General features: G+C 44.4%; 1 long non-coding RNA gene across 17 annotated transcripts in view; it reads left to right on the forward strand.

Moving 5' to 3' along the window:
• The window catches only part of LOC130158068 (uncharacterized), a 99,782-nt gene that overhangs the window by 18,658 nt on the left and 64,763 nt on the right, over positions 1-16,361 (forward strand). For 14 of the 17 annotated variants that reach the window (XR_008825152.1, XR_008825151.1, XR_008825149.1 and 11 more), the window contains 2 exons: positions 907-970; positions 3,255-3,492. This is a non-coding gene — a long non-coding RNA (uncharacterized LOC130158068). Of the gene's footprint in view, positions 1-906; positions 971-3,254; positions 3,493-5,403; positions 5,469-16,361 lie in introns of all 17 variants that reach the window. The other 3 variants (XR_008825157.1, XR_008825160.1, XR_008825150.1) reach the window with 2 other exon arrangements.

A 16,361-nucleotide genomic window follows, 5' to 3' on the forward strand; every position in this document is an offset into this window, starting at 1 on the left:
TGTTAATGATGAGCATGAGTGTAAAGCTCATCACTTTACACACTTTACACAAGCACTGGCCCTGTGGGCCTGAGACATGACTTTGACAAAGCAAAATGCTGTCAGATTCACAAGACAAACAGACTTGAAAATAGAGAAAATATTTTTTCACTTTTTTTTAAGTTTTATCACTCAGCTGTGCTATTTGTAGTAGTAGTAGACATAAATTTGCAGAAAGAAATGTGACAGATCTATTCAGCTGGCAATACTAAGTTTCTCTGTACTGATACCACATCTTGCCAACAACTCCTATCTTGTGGTGAAAGTTGCGTGTAGTTACCTAACAAGACAACTGGCTGTCTTCATTATGCATTTCAGTTTTCTCAAGCCAGAGATAAGACATGCCCAGCTATGCCAGGAATTAAAACAACCCAACATGTCCATTCTTGTTTGGTGAAAATGCTGCCCTGTATTCTCAGAGCAAAACAATTACATCCTCTGTGTTGTCACAGGTTGTACTATATAGTGGTAATAGCTGTCAAGCATCAAAAAACCCACAACAAAACAAACAAAAAGAACCCCAGCTGAGGATATTCTTCACAGCAAGTGCCCTACCTTACTCTGTATTTTGCTGCTTTTAGCTCCAGGCTAAGGATACTGCTTCTAAAACAAGAGTGATTCACCCTCTCCAGCTACACCAGCAGCCAGCTTCCTAGGGTTTGGTTTTCCTGTTCACCCTCTCACAGTGCCTTGCTATGAAAACATGCATAATCCATGCTTTCCTGAAGTCTCGCCTGACCCTGTGAAAGCAAGGACTGGCTGGATGAACAGACCCAAGGGGCTTTGCCCCTCAAAATTCAGCGTATGTGAATAGGTGGCATCAGGTAATTGAACTGTGTTTTCTTTCTCCCTGGGACTTTTCTGCAGGAACAGTCATTGCCTTTCTGGCAGGCTGAAGCAGCGAGATGCAGACCTACAGGCACCTCGCTAGGTAAGGACTTCTGCGTTCCTCGCAGCAGAGGCAGGCGAAAGGGCTGGGTGCAGGAGATGGGAGGGTCAGAAGTTCCTTGTGCCACTCCTGGGTGACCCACCAGCCCTTTTGCTGAGTCTCGCAGCTCCAGCTGGGCTCTGCATAACCGAGGGGAGAGTTATACCCCCACACTACCGCACAGGAGCTCAGTACAGGAACACAGCATCCTTTGGCCTCCTGAAGGACGAGGGGCCATGGTGTAAAGCTTTGTGCTCAGTGGAGATGGGCAAGGGTGATGGGATGCTCAGAGAGCAACACGAAGAAGCTGACTTTATCTCATCATGAAGGGGACCAGAGGGTGGCTTTTGTTATAGATAAACAGCTCTTAACAGCTGAGTGGATCAGCTAGGGGTATAAATGTCTCCCTGAGTTAGCCAGACCTGGCAGAGGGGGTACAGGGAGGGATTACATGGCTCCGCCCAACCTAAGGTAAAACATCTGAACAACTAGCAGAGGAATTTCGAAGAGACCTGCAGGCTTGAGCTGACATCAACTCACATAACCCTTCCCAGTGACCAGGGACACCTAGTGTCATGGCAGTGAGTGGATTATGGAGATGGGTAATGGGAACCACACTAGTATGGGGACTGAACTGTGTACTGCAGTTGCTATTTCACATTTGTGTTGTGTTTTCAGTATATTTTGTATTACACTGCTAAGTCAGAAATCGGGGGTGCAGACAGCAGCAGAAGTGCCCAGGCACTGGCCAGGAAGGTAGCTTTAGGCCATCTCACACCATATGCTGCCAGTACTTTTTACAGCTCTGCACACCCCGTCGCTGTCTGGTCTCTTAATTTCCCTCCCAGGCTACAGGGAGAGCACCCCTTTCAAATACCAGGTTATTACAGTGGTGATAGCCCATATACATTATTTAAACATCACAGTACTTTAGTGCACAAACATACACATTTCAGTAAAACAAAGTATTACTCAATGCAAGGTCTAGTGATGGAGTTTGATCTCCAGTAGATGGTGGATAGAAACCGATACATAAAATGTTGCCTTATCAAACACATAAAGCACTTTCCTGCAGAAAAATGGGAACGTAGTGTCCAGTCAGGGAATGGAGAATTTCCTCCTTTCTCAAAATTCCTTTTGTCTCTCAATCTATTAAATTCTACCCCATTGTTACTTTTCCTGTGAGCAATGCTTTCAGCCAAGCATTTTACAAGACGCTCTGCCCCCTTCTCTTGTGTTACACAAGGCTCAGACATTTTAAGGGATACTGAACTGCTCATCAGCAGTGGCATCAAACCCAAGTATCTCCTTCCACAAGCACCCCAGGCCACAGTATATGGCATGGCACCTGGTTTTACATACTACACCCCCTTATCTCTGAGAGCCTAGTGCCCATTATGGACATGACCCTTCCCCAAGAAAACTTTAGAACAACACAATGTGCATTTGCTTAAGTCTCCACAGAATAAATGTCCAGGGTAAAACTTGACCCATGGTATTTTATGTCACCAACTTGTAAATAATTTTGCTTCTAAGCATAAAGGTTTGGGGAAATAAAAAATTTGAGTGTTCCAGACAGAGCAAAGCTAGACCCCCTGTTGTTATAATGCGCCATACAGTGTGAGATGTGATGGTGATGAACTGCCGTCATCACTGAAGCAGAGCATATTCAGACTGGAACACCGTTCACAAGTGGCTGGTGCAAATTATTTTTATAGTGGTACCTTTATTTCACACACGTCCATCCAGATAAACAAGACACCATACTGTTCAGTCAGTAAGAGATTCTTTGTGATTTATTCTTGCTGATTTTTTAAAATTGTTAGCATCCAAATGCTTGTGGCCTGTAGTTTCTCATCATCACTTATGCACCACCACCATTCAGTACTGGGTTAGTAAAAATGGCCCGTGCCTAAACAGCTGGTCACCCATGTTGTGCCTGTCATCCTGACCTCCAGAGTACTGTGCCAGCACTGCTCAATAGCAGCTGAGTGACTCTAGGCTTGTATTAGAGATGTAGGGAGGCAGCCAGCACTGACTGGAGGGATGGAGTGTGGTCCTCTGTGTCCTCCTATAAAGGAGAAAGCTGCAACAGTTATTTGTGCAAATCATATAGCATGAATTTAGCCAGGGCTTTGTTAATCCATGCTGGGAGATGCAGAGTCCTTTGGTGGCAGTTGGTTTCTCACATTCCTTTAAAGAGTGTCTGTGTGTGTGTATTGCAGAAAGGCAGAAAATATTTGAAAGAATTACTTTCTTCTTTTTTTGCTTCTAATTTGCTCATTAGGGATTTGTTAGAAGGAAACCTAGGCAATGAAGAAAGTAAGGAAATCTCACCAGGAGCAACACCCACACACAAGTACCAAATGCCTACATGCACCTGAGTTCAATTTATGCAAAGAAGCTGAATTTAAAATGCACTGCAGAACAAAATAGGGCCAGCTGGAGGATTTCCTGTAAGAGAAGGGAAAAGCCTGGGGAGGCAGCAGGCAGAAACATTGAGCTGTGACACGTTCCTCTTGGCTGTAAGTAGTGTATCTGGATGGAGGGGAATGGGAATGTCTTGGTTTGGTCATTTGGCCTAGCAAACTCTTCCAGCTAATACTTTTTTCATCTAGCATCCAAAGTGTTGGAGGATTTATACTTTTATATATTTTTTTTAAAAAATATGTGTGTCTATACATGGGGGGTATTTATTATAAAAGGCTCCAGAAATGCTGTAATTCTGTTTATGAGCACAAAGAGAAGCAACAGAAAGTGCAGCAAAACTTGTCAGGGTTACTCTGAGCTAAATGATTTACAACTGTGGAAGTTGTGTCAGTTTTTGAGTTGAGAAAAGCTTTTGTTCATGAGTGATGGTGCCACATGTTTCAGGTTGTTGCTGGAGCACTGCAGAGAGCGGGGAAATGAGCACTCACCTGCCTGCAGCATCTCACTGCTGTGCTGGGGGAGCAGGTGCCAGGGCTGCAGCTGTACCCTGGTGGTGGTGGGGAAGAGGTGGGCTTGGGGAAACCATCATGAGGATCTTGGTAAATGGGCGGCTGGAGGAGTTGAAGGTGACTGCAGAGGCTTTTGGCAGGAACCCTTGCTGCTGGGCTGCTGCTGGGCATGCATGTGGCCTGGTGCAACCACTGTTGTGTTTTGTCCTGTTTTTGCCTCATCCTCCCATGCTGGCAGCTCAAGCCTGGGGGTGACTGGCCGCAGCATTGCAGGGAGTGAGGCCCCACTGCCATCCCTGCCCTGTAAAGCTCCTGTACTTTGTCACCCTTGGCCTTCCTACAGTGGTGGTGATGGCAGGTGGCACTCATGGCTCCATAAAATACCTTGTAGATTTGACTATTTCACAGACATCTAAAGTTGCTAGGTTTCCAGTATTGCCTTTACTAGGCATTAACAAAAAATCTTTTTTAACTCAAGTAAGAATGCATTTAATTCAGTACATATCTTGCAGTCTCGATCTCATCATACCTCTAATTTTAATGTAGGCTGAGTCATTTTCATCCTACTGCTTTAAAGTCAGGCTGTGGAGCGTGGTCCATTTCTGGTATGTTTGGGAAGTAGAACAGTTTTTCTCTCTTAGTCAGATCTGTCCTGCCAAGCTTCTATCACTTGGTGCTCTTAGATATAAAAATAACATATAGCTGGGGATGATTTGAAGAGTTAGTTTTATTACTGTAAGCAAAATTGAAACATGAAGGACGCCAGCTTATGTTATGCAGATTGATTTATAAAAATAAAGTATTAGTCCCAGTGAAATATTTAACCTTGTTTTGACATAATTCTTTGGGGAATAATTTGCATTGTAATGCAGTACAGTAGTTATGCAGTACTTGCTTTCTCTGTTTTGTTTATCTGTTGTTCCTCCTGCCTGCCCATCAAACTCTCCTCTGAGGTTGCAGTTGTTAATGTTTTTAATGCTTTAAGTACTGTATTGTTCCCTGTTCTTTGTATTTTCAAATACTGATTTGGTTTTTGCAAATCCAAAGGTTTCAATTTGAGACAGGCTCTTAGCATGGAAAATACAGGTGGAACAGTTGTAATCTTGCAATGCTACAGACTCCTGGAAACAGTTGTGATGTGAAGCCTTGACAGTAGGTAGAGCTACTCCAAATGCTGTATCTACAGATACTTATCCCTGTACATATGAGAGAGAACAGAAAATACAAGGGGAACGCCATAGTACGCGTGTGATTGTAACACATGTGAAATATTGCGCTCCTGAGTCCGCAGCTTAGGAAAAGCATGGCAAAAACTAGAAAAATCCTGAAAATGGGACAAATCCAAGATTGAACAAGCTTGATCTGTTTATATACAAAATCTGGTTGTGAATCTGGACTGATCTAATTTTGCATTCACAGGTTGGTTCCTTCACATGAATTTGAATTGTAAAGCAGTGACTGATTTTTATTTTTAAATGTATTTATTTTTGCTTTGAGTTCATTGAAGCTGCATCTCAGCAACAACTTGGGTCTTCAGACAGCATGGGTTGTAACAGAAGCAAGTACGTATGTGTTATACATCTTATGTAGATATGTTTGACCTCTCAGTATGGTAGAAAGTCCCAGTGCTGCTATTCTACCGCAGAACAGATGCTGTCCTGCTTTGCTGTTGGTGTTGCACTAGCAAAGGGAGGTGGATGGAAGCAGTGAGACAAGCCCTGGGGCTCAGCTGCATGATTGTAACATTTCTCCCAGGCTGGCGCAAGTTCCACCTGCTCATGTTAAGTGTGGATTTTGGCCCATAACGTGAAATGAAGCCTGGTGAGGATTTGCTTTATTTCTACTGTCAAACAGGTGTTAAACATCTCTGCTCACTCTCAAGTACGAGTACGTTTGTGCAGCCGAGAAACTTCTGGTTTGCTAGTCTGGCCTTGGTGAGATTCGAGGACAGTTCTTGCTTACAGAGACAGGCTAGCAATTATTAGCCACACTAGTGGAAACAACATATCTTTTTCCATTTAAAAGATAACTCGGTTTTAGTTGGCTTTATGTGTTTATTTTCCACCTCTGAGTAGTTTCAAATGCAATTTAGTGGTCCACTAGGTGAAAGTAAAGCATCTTGCAATGGCAAAGAAATCCAGTGTATTATTCGGTAGGGGGGTTTGTTTATTTTGTACAGAAGTCACTATCTCTTGTTTGCTTAGAAGTTGGTTTGGTTGAAAAAATGCTAGCAATATTATCTATAATCCTGTGTTTTCCACATTGATAATGGCATATAAGCAACAACTAAAAAAAGACCGCAGTAGCGGACTTCTTACTGCCTTACAGGAAGTCATACCAGGATTAAAGTTTGTGGTGTAGAGGGAAGTCATATTATGCCTCTCTGAGGCTGCTTACTTCCTCTTCATCGCTCAGGACCTTAGTGTAAATTGAAGGCAAGCTCCATGTGCTCATGAAGGAAAGTACGTTACCTTGCACCCATTAGGCATGAGCTTTGGCTCCTCTCTGATGCTAGATGGAGCAGGCTGTATTGCACTGCCATGATGCCACAGAGCTTTCCAAAAACCCCTTGCTCCTGAGGTGTTCCCGCTGCCCTGTGCTGACCCAGTGGGAATCATGGTTCCACTGGGAGAATCTGTGAGGTCCCTGCATGCCCATGTGTACGCTGTTTGTCCAGTCCAAGGAAGTAAGTAAGACTCCCACTGACTTTTCATCAGCTGGTTACCTTGATGTTCAACAAGCCAGTGAGACTGACAGTAGTGACCTCTTGATGGCTATTTGTGTTTCCAAAGGCTGCAGGATCTTCCTGAAAGACCAGGCCTGTTGGACAAGATGCTGGACAAACACAAAGCAGAAGACAGATGCAAGCAGGTGTGGGAGAAAATGCCTGTGCATTGTCTGTTTGCTTGCTGGCTGAGAACTAGGCTGGGATGATCAGTCTGCTCTTGCAATAGCTACATCATCTGGCTATGCCTTTCAGTCATTTACGAGCAGGTGTCAGCTGCTGGAATAGGCTGTGTCTTATTGCCAGTTCCCTAAAAGCTGCCACCTGCAAAAGCTAATTTTCTATTTGTAGCCACGGGTTGATCTGTTTGTTTTTTAAAAAAACAAAACTTGCGCAAATGGATCGCCAACCAGCTAGGCATAGGCGGACACAAGCTTGCATATTCTCCTTCCCTAGTGACTGCGGTCCTGTTGTATGCCATATTGGAGCATGGAACATTCCAGCTTTCTTCCAAAACAAGATGTGGTGGATCGACTAATATTAGTGCATTCTGAAGTACAAGGTGAGGCTGCATGTTTTGTAATACACTTAAGAGGATATGTTAGTACGAATTTTTCCACAGCTTCAGTACAACACTAGAAATGGTGTTACCAGAAACACCACTTCCAATATTGAAGATACATTTATTAAGACAAATGTAGACTAAAATAAAGGAATACTTAAAATATTAAAAAAGCACACAAAGGTGGATCCTGTGAATGGTGTGTGAAAGGGTAGGTCTTCGAGTAGGTAGTCCCTTTGCACCACCTGCTTTCTAGATTTTGCTTCTAGATAATAAAACTGACTAATTTTTGCTAGTGTACTTTAGAGTTTGAAAGCTCAAAGCTTTTGAAAGCAAATTCACCATTTGCAATGGAACTGAAAAGTGCAGGTGTTAATTGGAATGAAGTTAGTGTTTTGCTAGGCAACAATTTCCTGTTCTCAATGCTGCATTTGGGGTGTTTTTAGGGTATTTGATTTCTGCTTAGATGTACAGTGTGCACTTTTATACTAGCAAGTTAAATTCATCAGTCTGGAGATCAGATAACTTTTCTTACCTGTCTTTTCCATTGAGCTTTCCTGAAGATTGCAAAACTTCCCTACAGAGTATAGATCATCCCCCCCACCCCAGGGAATGGTAAAAGAAATGTTGCGATGCTTTCTGCTGGTAAGGACCAGTGTGCTTTTCACATGCTGAAGGACTCAAACCAGCTAGTTTGCTGGCAGGAACGAGGTCATGGCGGCTTTCCCCTCCTGAGCTACCCAATTTAATGGATATTTTTCTTTCATTTTGAGGAGCATTGTCATTTTGGCTTGTGGCCTGCTGATAAGACAGAATGACTGTGCCCTCTGGGTTCCACAGCTCTCCATCTGCCTGCATACACCTTCCTTCTTTGAGAACCACTGTCCGCAGATCCTTCTTCCTGCCCACTGCCAGCTTCTTGCCGTGGTGGCTCCACCTGAGCGAAGACTCACTGAAGATATCTAGGCTGAAGCCACCCATTCTCTGCTCTGTCACCCAAATGGTGGAGGCTGCTTTACTGAAGCCGCTGTCTGCTCCTGGCTGAGCTGAGCTTTGCTGTGTGTCAGCGTGGACTGTCAGCTCTGTGGAGTAGCAGGGCTCTGGATGTGTTTGTGGTCAGTGCTTTTCTGAGCTCTCTTTACATGGGGTATAGCCAAGAGGAGAGCAGAGAGGGACGCTGGTGGTGGCCTTGCCTATGAAGAAATCCTCAGCTGATTACTTAGGGAAGCTTTGCAGTTTTGCTGTGTCCTGGCAGCAGGAAGGATTGAAGCAAGGGCTGAAATCCAAGGAGAAGTAGAGGAGCTCTAGTTCGGCAGAGAACGGGGCCCAAACTTGCTTAAAAAAAGAAATTGCTTGCAGTTAATATTTTCGGTAATGTCACTTTCACTTCTCTTACTGTATGAAACTGAGGCGAAGACACAAATCTTTGGAGTCAGAGCACTTGTGCTTGGTGTCTCAAATGAAACTATGAGAAAGTGACTGTAATGCATCCCTGTTACACTATGGACATGAAAGAAGTTAGCCTTTGTGCTATTAATAATCATCAGGTATGCAGGAGCCTTCAGTAAGGCCGTCAACAGTGGTGACACGTCAGATACGTTGGTGAACTGTCTGCTGGTACATGTTACTAGATGGCTATCCTGTTTGCCACTGCAGCCTTTAAGCCCAACAGTGTTATACTTACAAGATTGGTGAAGTAATTCTATGCTTTTGCTGTGATGTGGTTGCAGCAAAGACTTGTTTTCACTGTTAGTGCTGTCTAGAGCTGGGCTTAAATCACAGGTGGCAGTGGTCTGAGCTTGACAGAGGAGGCAGAGCTTTCTGTTCTCTTAGGTGGTCTATCTGGCAGCATACACTCAGGGTTCACCTTGACTCTCGTTTCCTTAACCGTATACATACTGTGATATAACCTTCTTATGCCAGGTAGGATCATAATGTCTGTGCTCAGCTGATGGGAGAGAAGGAGAAGAGGGCAAGCTAGTGAGCAACATCTGTGCTTGTCCTGCAGTCCCTACCCATGGTCCATGTCTGGTCACTATTGGCTGCATATTGCTGAATTGCAAAAGGAGTATTATGGTGGGCAGCCTTCCCACAGGCTTATTTGCAGAAACACATGGCAAAGGGGAGGGTTTGTCACTTCTGTTAAGTGACCTGCACAGTTCTGTGGAACCAGACAGGAAGATACTGGCCAAAGTGCTGAAGAGTGAGGAGCCATTGGGTACGACTCGGATGACCACAGCTTACATTGGGTTATGATAAGCCACGCATATTAAAACAGTATATAACAAAGCCATGCTTCTGTAAGTACTAGTTTTGACTAAATGAACTGAAAAGAATTTTTGAAAAGCCCAAGCAGTTTAAGGAATTCATAGACTGGATGAAATTGTGTCTTCATTGGCCACAGAGTATAAATTGGGAAAGTGTGAGTTTCCAGCTTTTGGAAGGTTGTGACTTTCACTGTTTTTTTTAAGTCGGCTTTTCTAGGTCTGAAATAATTAAATCTACTAATGCAGCTGGAATAGTGTTTTTAAAAAGGTGCATTGTTCTTCTGAGGCTTTATAAGGCCATTTCAGAGCCTTTCATGTGCTACAAATATGAAAAAACCCTGGAGCATGGAAGTTTGGAGTTGTGGGGAAGGGGGGTAAATGTCTTAAATTACTGAAATACGATAGGAAGTGAGGTCCACTTGGAAGCAAGAGCCTTAGTAATACCTAGGCCATCCTGATGGCTGTTCACCCATTTTTCTCTTTAAATCTGCTGCTGATGTTATTCCGTGGTCTGTTCTAGCACTTCAGATACCCCTATGTGTAGTATCTCAGCCTACATTGTCTTTCCCCCAAACCAGCCTGTTGCTTCTCAATCTGTACTGAGAAGAAACATGGATCATTGTCTCCAAAAGGACCTGTTATGCCCAGCCTCAGCTTTCTTTTTCTAGGCTAAACAAATTGTGTTCTTCCTGTTTCTCACAGAACTGAAGGACAGCTGAGGTTGGAAAGGACCTCTGGAGATCATCTAATCCAACTATTCTCTTCTAAGCTGGGGCAGCTGGAGCAGGTCATGCAGAGCGCTGTGAGGCATGCAGAGTTACCTTCTGAGCGTGGAGACTGCGCAGCCTCCCTGGTAACCTATCCCAGTGTTAGACCAGCCTCATAGGAAAAAAAAATAAATATCTTGTGCTTGAACACATCTTCCTGTATTTCAGTTTGTGCCTGTCACCTGTTACTCTGTCACTGGACACCACTTAGTCAGACTTTGTCCTGTTTACTCCCCCCATCAGTACTTATACAGTGATAAAATCCCCTCAAGCCTTCTTTTCTCAAGCCTGCAAATTCCCATCTCTCTCAGTCTTTCCCTGTATGGTATCCCTTCCTTATCCTTGTGGCCCTTTATTGGACTCTCTGATACATCCAGGTGTCTCTGGCATTAAGTCATGTTTAATATTGCCAAATCTTGACATCACACCAGTCCCAACCGCTGTTCTGTTCCTCAGCAAAAGTGATGTATGCAAATACAGTTCCTTCTCAGTGTTCTGCAGGGTGTTTTTCTTTTAATGAAATGCTCTGTAAGTCACTTCAATCTCTGTATTAACTCTTATGTAAGTCCTTTCCTGGCTGGTGACTGTGAAATGAGGTGTCATGAACCGCAGCTGAAGAATGAAAAATAGGATTTCTTTTCTCCCTGGTACCAACAGTTTGGTCATTTCAGTCTCCCTTCATGAATATGGACTTCAAAAAGTAGAATTACAAATTTCAGAGGTAGACAATTAAAACATTTAGGAAATCCTAGGGAAAAAAAATAAAATCTGCTTCTGGCTCTGGTGGAGAGGTTGGAATCCATTTGATCCATTGGTAGATAGAGAACTGCTGTCTCACAAACAGCTGAGATTACTGTGGGCTTGAAGGAACCACATTGTGTGCTTGTCAAGGAGGCTTCTCCAAATGGGAGAAGTAGCAGAACTAAAACAGGGTTTGTGTGCGGTGGCGGGCTTGGGTAGGGTAAATTGGAATGGTTTGAGTTCTTGTATCAGTCTCTGCCTTGCTTATTGGTCTTGACCAGGTTTCAGCAAGCATAGCTCTATTCTGGGAAGCTGTTTTGTTATGAGGGCCCAGTGGAGTCCCAGATGATGCCCCTTTTGATGACTGCCGTGTGTGTGTTAGTACAGTGGTGGGGCAGGCACCTGGAGAAGAGCACAGAGAGATGTGAGCTAGCTCAGCTGTGCAGAGGCTGTGCTGCATTGTGAGGCATGGTTTTGGAGGGCAACAGAAAGGTTTAGCAGGGTTGAGGAGATGGGGTTTACTTACGGTAGGCTTTTCAGTTTGTTTTGTGGGTTTTCTTGTGATTTGTTGGGGTGTGCCTCTGTCCCCCCAGTCTCTTTGTGCTAGCTCTGCAAGCACAGCCAGGATCCTCAGAGTATTTCCACGTGGAGAAATTCATGTGCAGGATGCCAGAACAGGAACACGTAGTTATCCTAAGTCAAGTCTTCATGTGGACAGTGTCTGACAGTGGGGTAAGCTGCCTTGCACCTAGTGTGCGCTGGGGATGTCTGTGAGGAATTTCTCTGCTGTAGGTTCATGCTGTAGCTGAATGTGTGCTGACGTCTTCAGGCCGGCTGACTTGGTGGATCCCTGACTTGTCCCTGACTTCTGCCAGGAGTGGGGATGCCATCAGGCATGCCAGTCCAGTGGCACAAGCAGGTGTTTTGACATTAGGCTTCGTGTAATCTGTGTGCAGCTCTGGGACTTTGTAAATGGTTGTTTTGGCAATGAAGAAATACTGCGGTCATGGAGCGCAGTAACTCATGATTGCCAAGGCACGCAAAGCCCTCTGGAGAAGCAGCACAGGACTTCAAGCTGGCTGTGGGTACAGGAATTGTCCTGAGTTTATCTGAATAGAGTTGATTGTGTAATTGATTTGGCAGAGAGGATCTACAATAAAAGGGTGTTTGGTGACTGAACAAAGGCTGAGGTGAAGATCTGTGGGTGTTACAGAGCATAGGGGGAGAGAGTCAATGGCTTGTGCTCCTGTGTTTCCATGGGATTAACCTGGTAAACGCAGAGGAAACACAAGTGATGATTAGCATTCAAACCAGCTGATCTAGTCACTTCAAAAGGGCCATTTTGCATCTGTGCCTTCAGGAGGGGCTTATTTTCCTGTCTGTAAAATGGGAATGACAGTCCCTGTCCAGAAGCCTCACTTTACCCTGTGTTAGCAGACACAGAGCTGCTGTTGCTGTCTGAAGTGATTTGTCACAATTCCTTTCTTGGGAATCATAGTATTTCTGTTCGGCAAAGGTACAGCTAATCTAGAAGTAAAGGAGTGAAAACACTAATTGTGAGATTGTATGGTGCACAGGAAGAGGAGACAGCTCAACCCAAGAAACCATGAGGTGGTGTGTTCAGGTGGAGCTGTGAATCCAGTCTGCAGGATGCAATCTAAGATGAGCTTGAGCTTTGAAGGTGTATGTGGTAATCAGGCAGTGGTCATGTTTTCTGCTGCCAGTATTTTGGCAAAGGACTTTGGCACAGACATGTATCTGGTGACAACAGGTTCGTGAAATGTAGTTAAAAACACTACACACACAGAATACAGCAGATGAAGACTTGTTTTTCCTCTGTGGAGACTCCCATTGCAGTGGAGGCTGAGGCTTGCGTTTCAGTCCTGCAGAGCCTGCTGCACTTTGGGGATGCTGATGCAGAGCCTTTTCCTGGGCTCAGTGCTGCCTCTCTGCCTTGCCTACCCCAGCTGAAGCAGAATTTTCTTGTAGACATTTGCTGCTTGTATTTGCTGCTTTGGAAGTCTCAGAAGAGTAAACATGAAGATTTCTGATGCTCATGGTGTATGTAGCCTTTATCTTTTAACTTTCCCCTTCTTCCACAGACTATCCAGTGGTCCTTTAACAGTTCTGTGCAATCTCTAGTTTTATAAAGGTTTTTCACTTGTGTTCCCTGCCATTTTCCACATTCTTTTGTGCTCCAACTCTGGTTTTTACTTACCAGTTTGCCTTCTGATCATCTTCTCTTTTTCTGCCTGCCTTCTCCACCTTTCTTTCCATGTCCTGGGCTCTGGCATGTAGGTGGATGGTGGCCAGTGGCTAGCAGAGCACATGGTGTGTCTAGCAGAGTGCATGTTTCTTACCTGAGTCAGCCCTGGGGGGCGGCCACAGCAAATAAACAGTTTACAGATTTGGTCTGTGGTGTATTCTGATACTGAAGCATGGATGTTTTGGGGTAAGCTGTGCATGTTGGAGCCTTCTGTTATGGAGGAATGAAATCCTGTGGTGCAGCAGCAGAACTAATAGCTCCTTGAGGTCATGCAGAGCTGGGTTTTGTCGTTGGTCAGCAGCTGAAGCTATCCAATGCAACTAGATAGAAACTGGGAGTGAGCAGGACTGTAGGCACCTGTTGCCGGTGTTTGATTGGGATGGAACAGGTTTGGCCATTGGAGCAGTTGCCTCTGCTCCTGCAGCCGTGCTAAGGAAACCTCTGCCACAGTCCCTGCTGAAAACTTGTGTGAACTAAGGACCTTTCAGGTTTCAACATAAATCTGGTGCTTCCTTCCGGAGGCTGTCACATGTCTATAGCACTGATTATTGTGGTCTGACACAGGGTGTGCCAGATAGAATGACGTGCTGTCTGGCCAGGTTGAGACACAGTTTCAGTGAAACTCCTGTTGATGAGACACTTCAGCTGACGACATACTGCCCCATGGGCTGGCTGACATGTCTGTTGGCAAGGGCTGCGTTAGCACCGGTGTGCTCCCTGGGCTGTGGTGTATAATCAGTTGTGAGTGGGAATTTCTCTCCACCACCTGTAGGTTGTATCCTCTGCTGTTACCAGGCAGAGTTCCTGTAAAAATAATCACACTGGCATACATCACCACAGCCAGTGACATGGGCTATCTTTAACTATGGGAGTATTCTCTAACCATCTTCACGCCAAACAGTGCTTGGTGTCCTGCTTCCCTCGTACAGGGATGCTGTGAAGATGAATCTAGTCGGGTGTATCAGAGGCATCTACTGCCACAGCATCCAGACATCTCACAGGCATTTGATTATAGTAATGTCTGCCTCATCAAACACCTAGAGTGATAAAATACTTGTAAGGGGATGTTGTTCCTTTTTTAACAGATATTTTCTCTTTTATTACTTGGGTTAGAGCCTTTGTTGCAAACACAGTCCAAACTGCCTTTGAAATCAGAAATGTGACTGCACCCAGATGCAGTCTTTCTTTTTGAGACTTTCCTTTCTTTTCTTTCTTTTTGAGAGATAGTCTAATTCTTTTTCTCCCTTCCAAAGCAAGCAGCCTCCAGGGTGTTTTGCAGTATTACTGATATTTAACATGAAGAGGCTGAAAAACTGATGTATGTAATGATTAAATCACTTTCACAAGGTCGTGTGGCGAATCATTGGCAACAGCAAGAATAGCACCCCAAGTCTCTTGGCTCTCTAGCCCACCCTAAATGCTACAGCCTGCCTCTTCCTGGTGAGCATGGTCGTGATTCATAATGCAGCAGTTCTGTTCGAAGGCAGGCTACCTCTCTGTGATCCTGCTGCTGCTGCAGAGAAAAGCAGTTGGGCTCAGGCTGCAACAGATTGATTGCATGTCTGTAGCAAAAAGTCTAAACCCCAGAAACAGTATTTAGTAGCTTATCTTATCCACAGATAAGCTCATACAATGTAGTGATTGATTAAAAATAGGTTTTAAAGTTCTTGTCAAACATCTCAAACTTTATAGTCTTTGTTTCTTGCTGTAGTACAAAAGTACCATTTCAATGATTCTGGTTCATATGGCTTTTTCTGGTCTTTCTGGAAAAGTACCAAATTATTGATGGTGGGTTTTGCTTTTAATTGTGCTCGTTAGTGCTAAACCTGCTCCTGCTATTTGCTTGCAGTATGTTTAGGCAAATGCAAATGTAAGTGGTTATTCAGTGCCTTTGGCACTCTGAATGGAATGTACCAAGCTCCTGGGGCTTGTTACAAAGCCTCAGCCTGCAGCACTAACAAAGCCTGCACACTCAATAGCTAAAACATGAGAACTTACCTGGGCTTGACAGAGTGAGTTCAGAGGATCTGGGAGGATTATGGATCATGGACTTGCACCTAGTTTTTGTTCCATGGATTGGGTAAATGAAGTAAGGGGACTCCTGCCTGTGTACTGGCAGCTAAGGGTGTTCTCGGAGGCTAGCCACTTGGTGCATGCATGCACTGCCTGTAATGCTGGGGCCGGGTTGGGTTATCATTGTGGTCTGTGGATCTTTTTGCTGTGTGTAGTCTACCAATGAAATTCTTGTCCGGCTGTATCAACACTCAGCTCGGTGTGTTCCCAAATCATAACGGAGGCTTTCTTTCTACAAACACCACAGTTGCTGGAAGTGAAACAGTGCGATGATGCTGCCTGCTGTGTGTCCCTTGGCAGCAGCTCAGGATTTTTACAGTTGTTTGCCTTGTTACTCAACCTATTTTAAGCTCTGATGGAATACGGATGGCATTTGATCGCATTACTGGGCACAACTGTTTGGCTTTTATAACCCATGTGTTAAACCGGAGGCTTTTTCCATATATGTGTGTATCTTCAAGTAACTTCAGACTTGTGGCTTTAGACTTGCATGCTTTTTTGCTGGGCTTTGCTGTTTGTTGCCTTTTACTGAGAGAGCTCCAGACTTTCACTCAGGTGGGGGTTGTTTACCTAGGTGAGAACCACTCAAAGAAAGGAGCGTAGTGATGAACAGAGCGCTTCCTCGCCTCCGTCCTTGGTCTAGTTATCATGATGGGAGTTAAAGATGTCTTTGTGTCTCTTCTTATTGGATCTTCTTCATTGTCTCTACATGCGTGCTAGTGTCTTCTGACATCTGTTCTGATCTTGGGTTTATTGAGCAGGTGCTGCACTGTGTAGAAACCTGTAATATCTAGCACTACAGGATAAATCTCTCCCATTGTGGAAACAATTAGCTGCTAACGCTGTTTCTATGTTCACCTAGCTTTAGTGTGCTGAATGAGTGGCCTCAGTCTACCACATAGACTACTCTTAAAACTGGCACTCTGTGTTTTACAGACAGGACTGAGACTTCTGAGAGCAGCTTGTCTTGCAAGCTTGGTCCGTCAGCTTTTTAGTGGGTTAGATGCAGTTATGGTTAGCTGTGGAGTTGTGTTGTGTCATTTGTTTTAATACT

Source organism: Falco biarmicus, chromosome 13 (assembly GCF_023638135.1).
Source record: "Falco biarmicus isolate bFalBia1 chromosome 13, bFalBia1.pri, whole genome shotgun sequence".
NCBI lineage: Eukaryota > Metazoa > Chordata > Aves > Falconiformes > Falconidae > Falco > Falco biarmicus.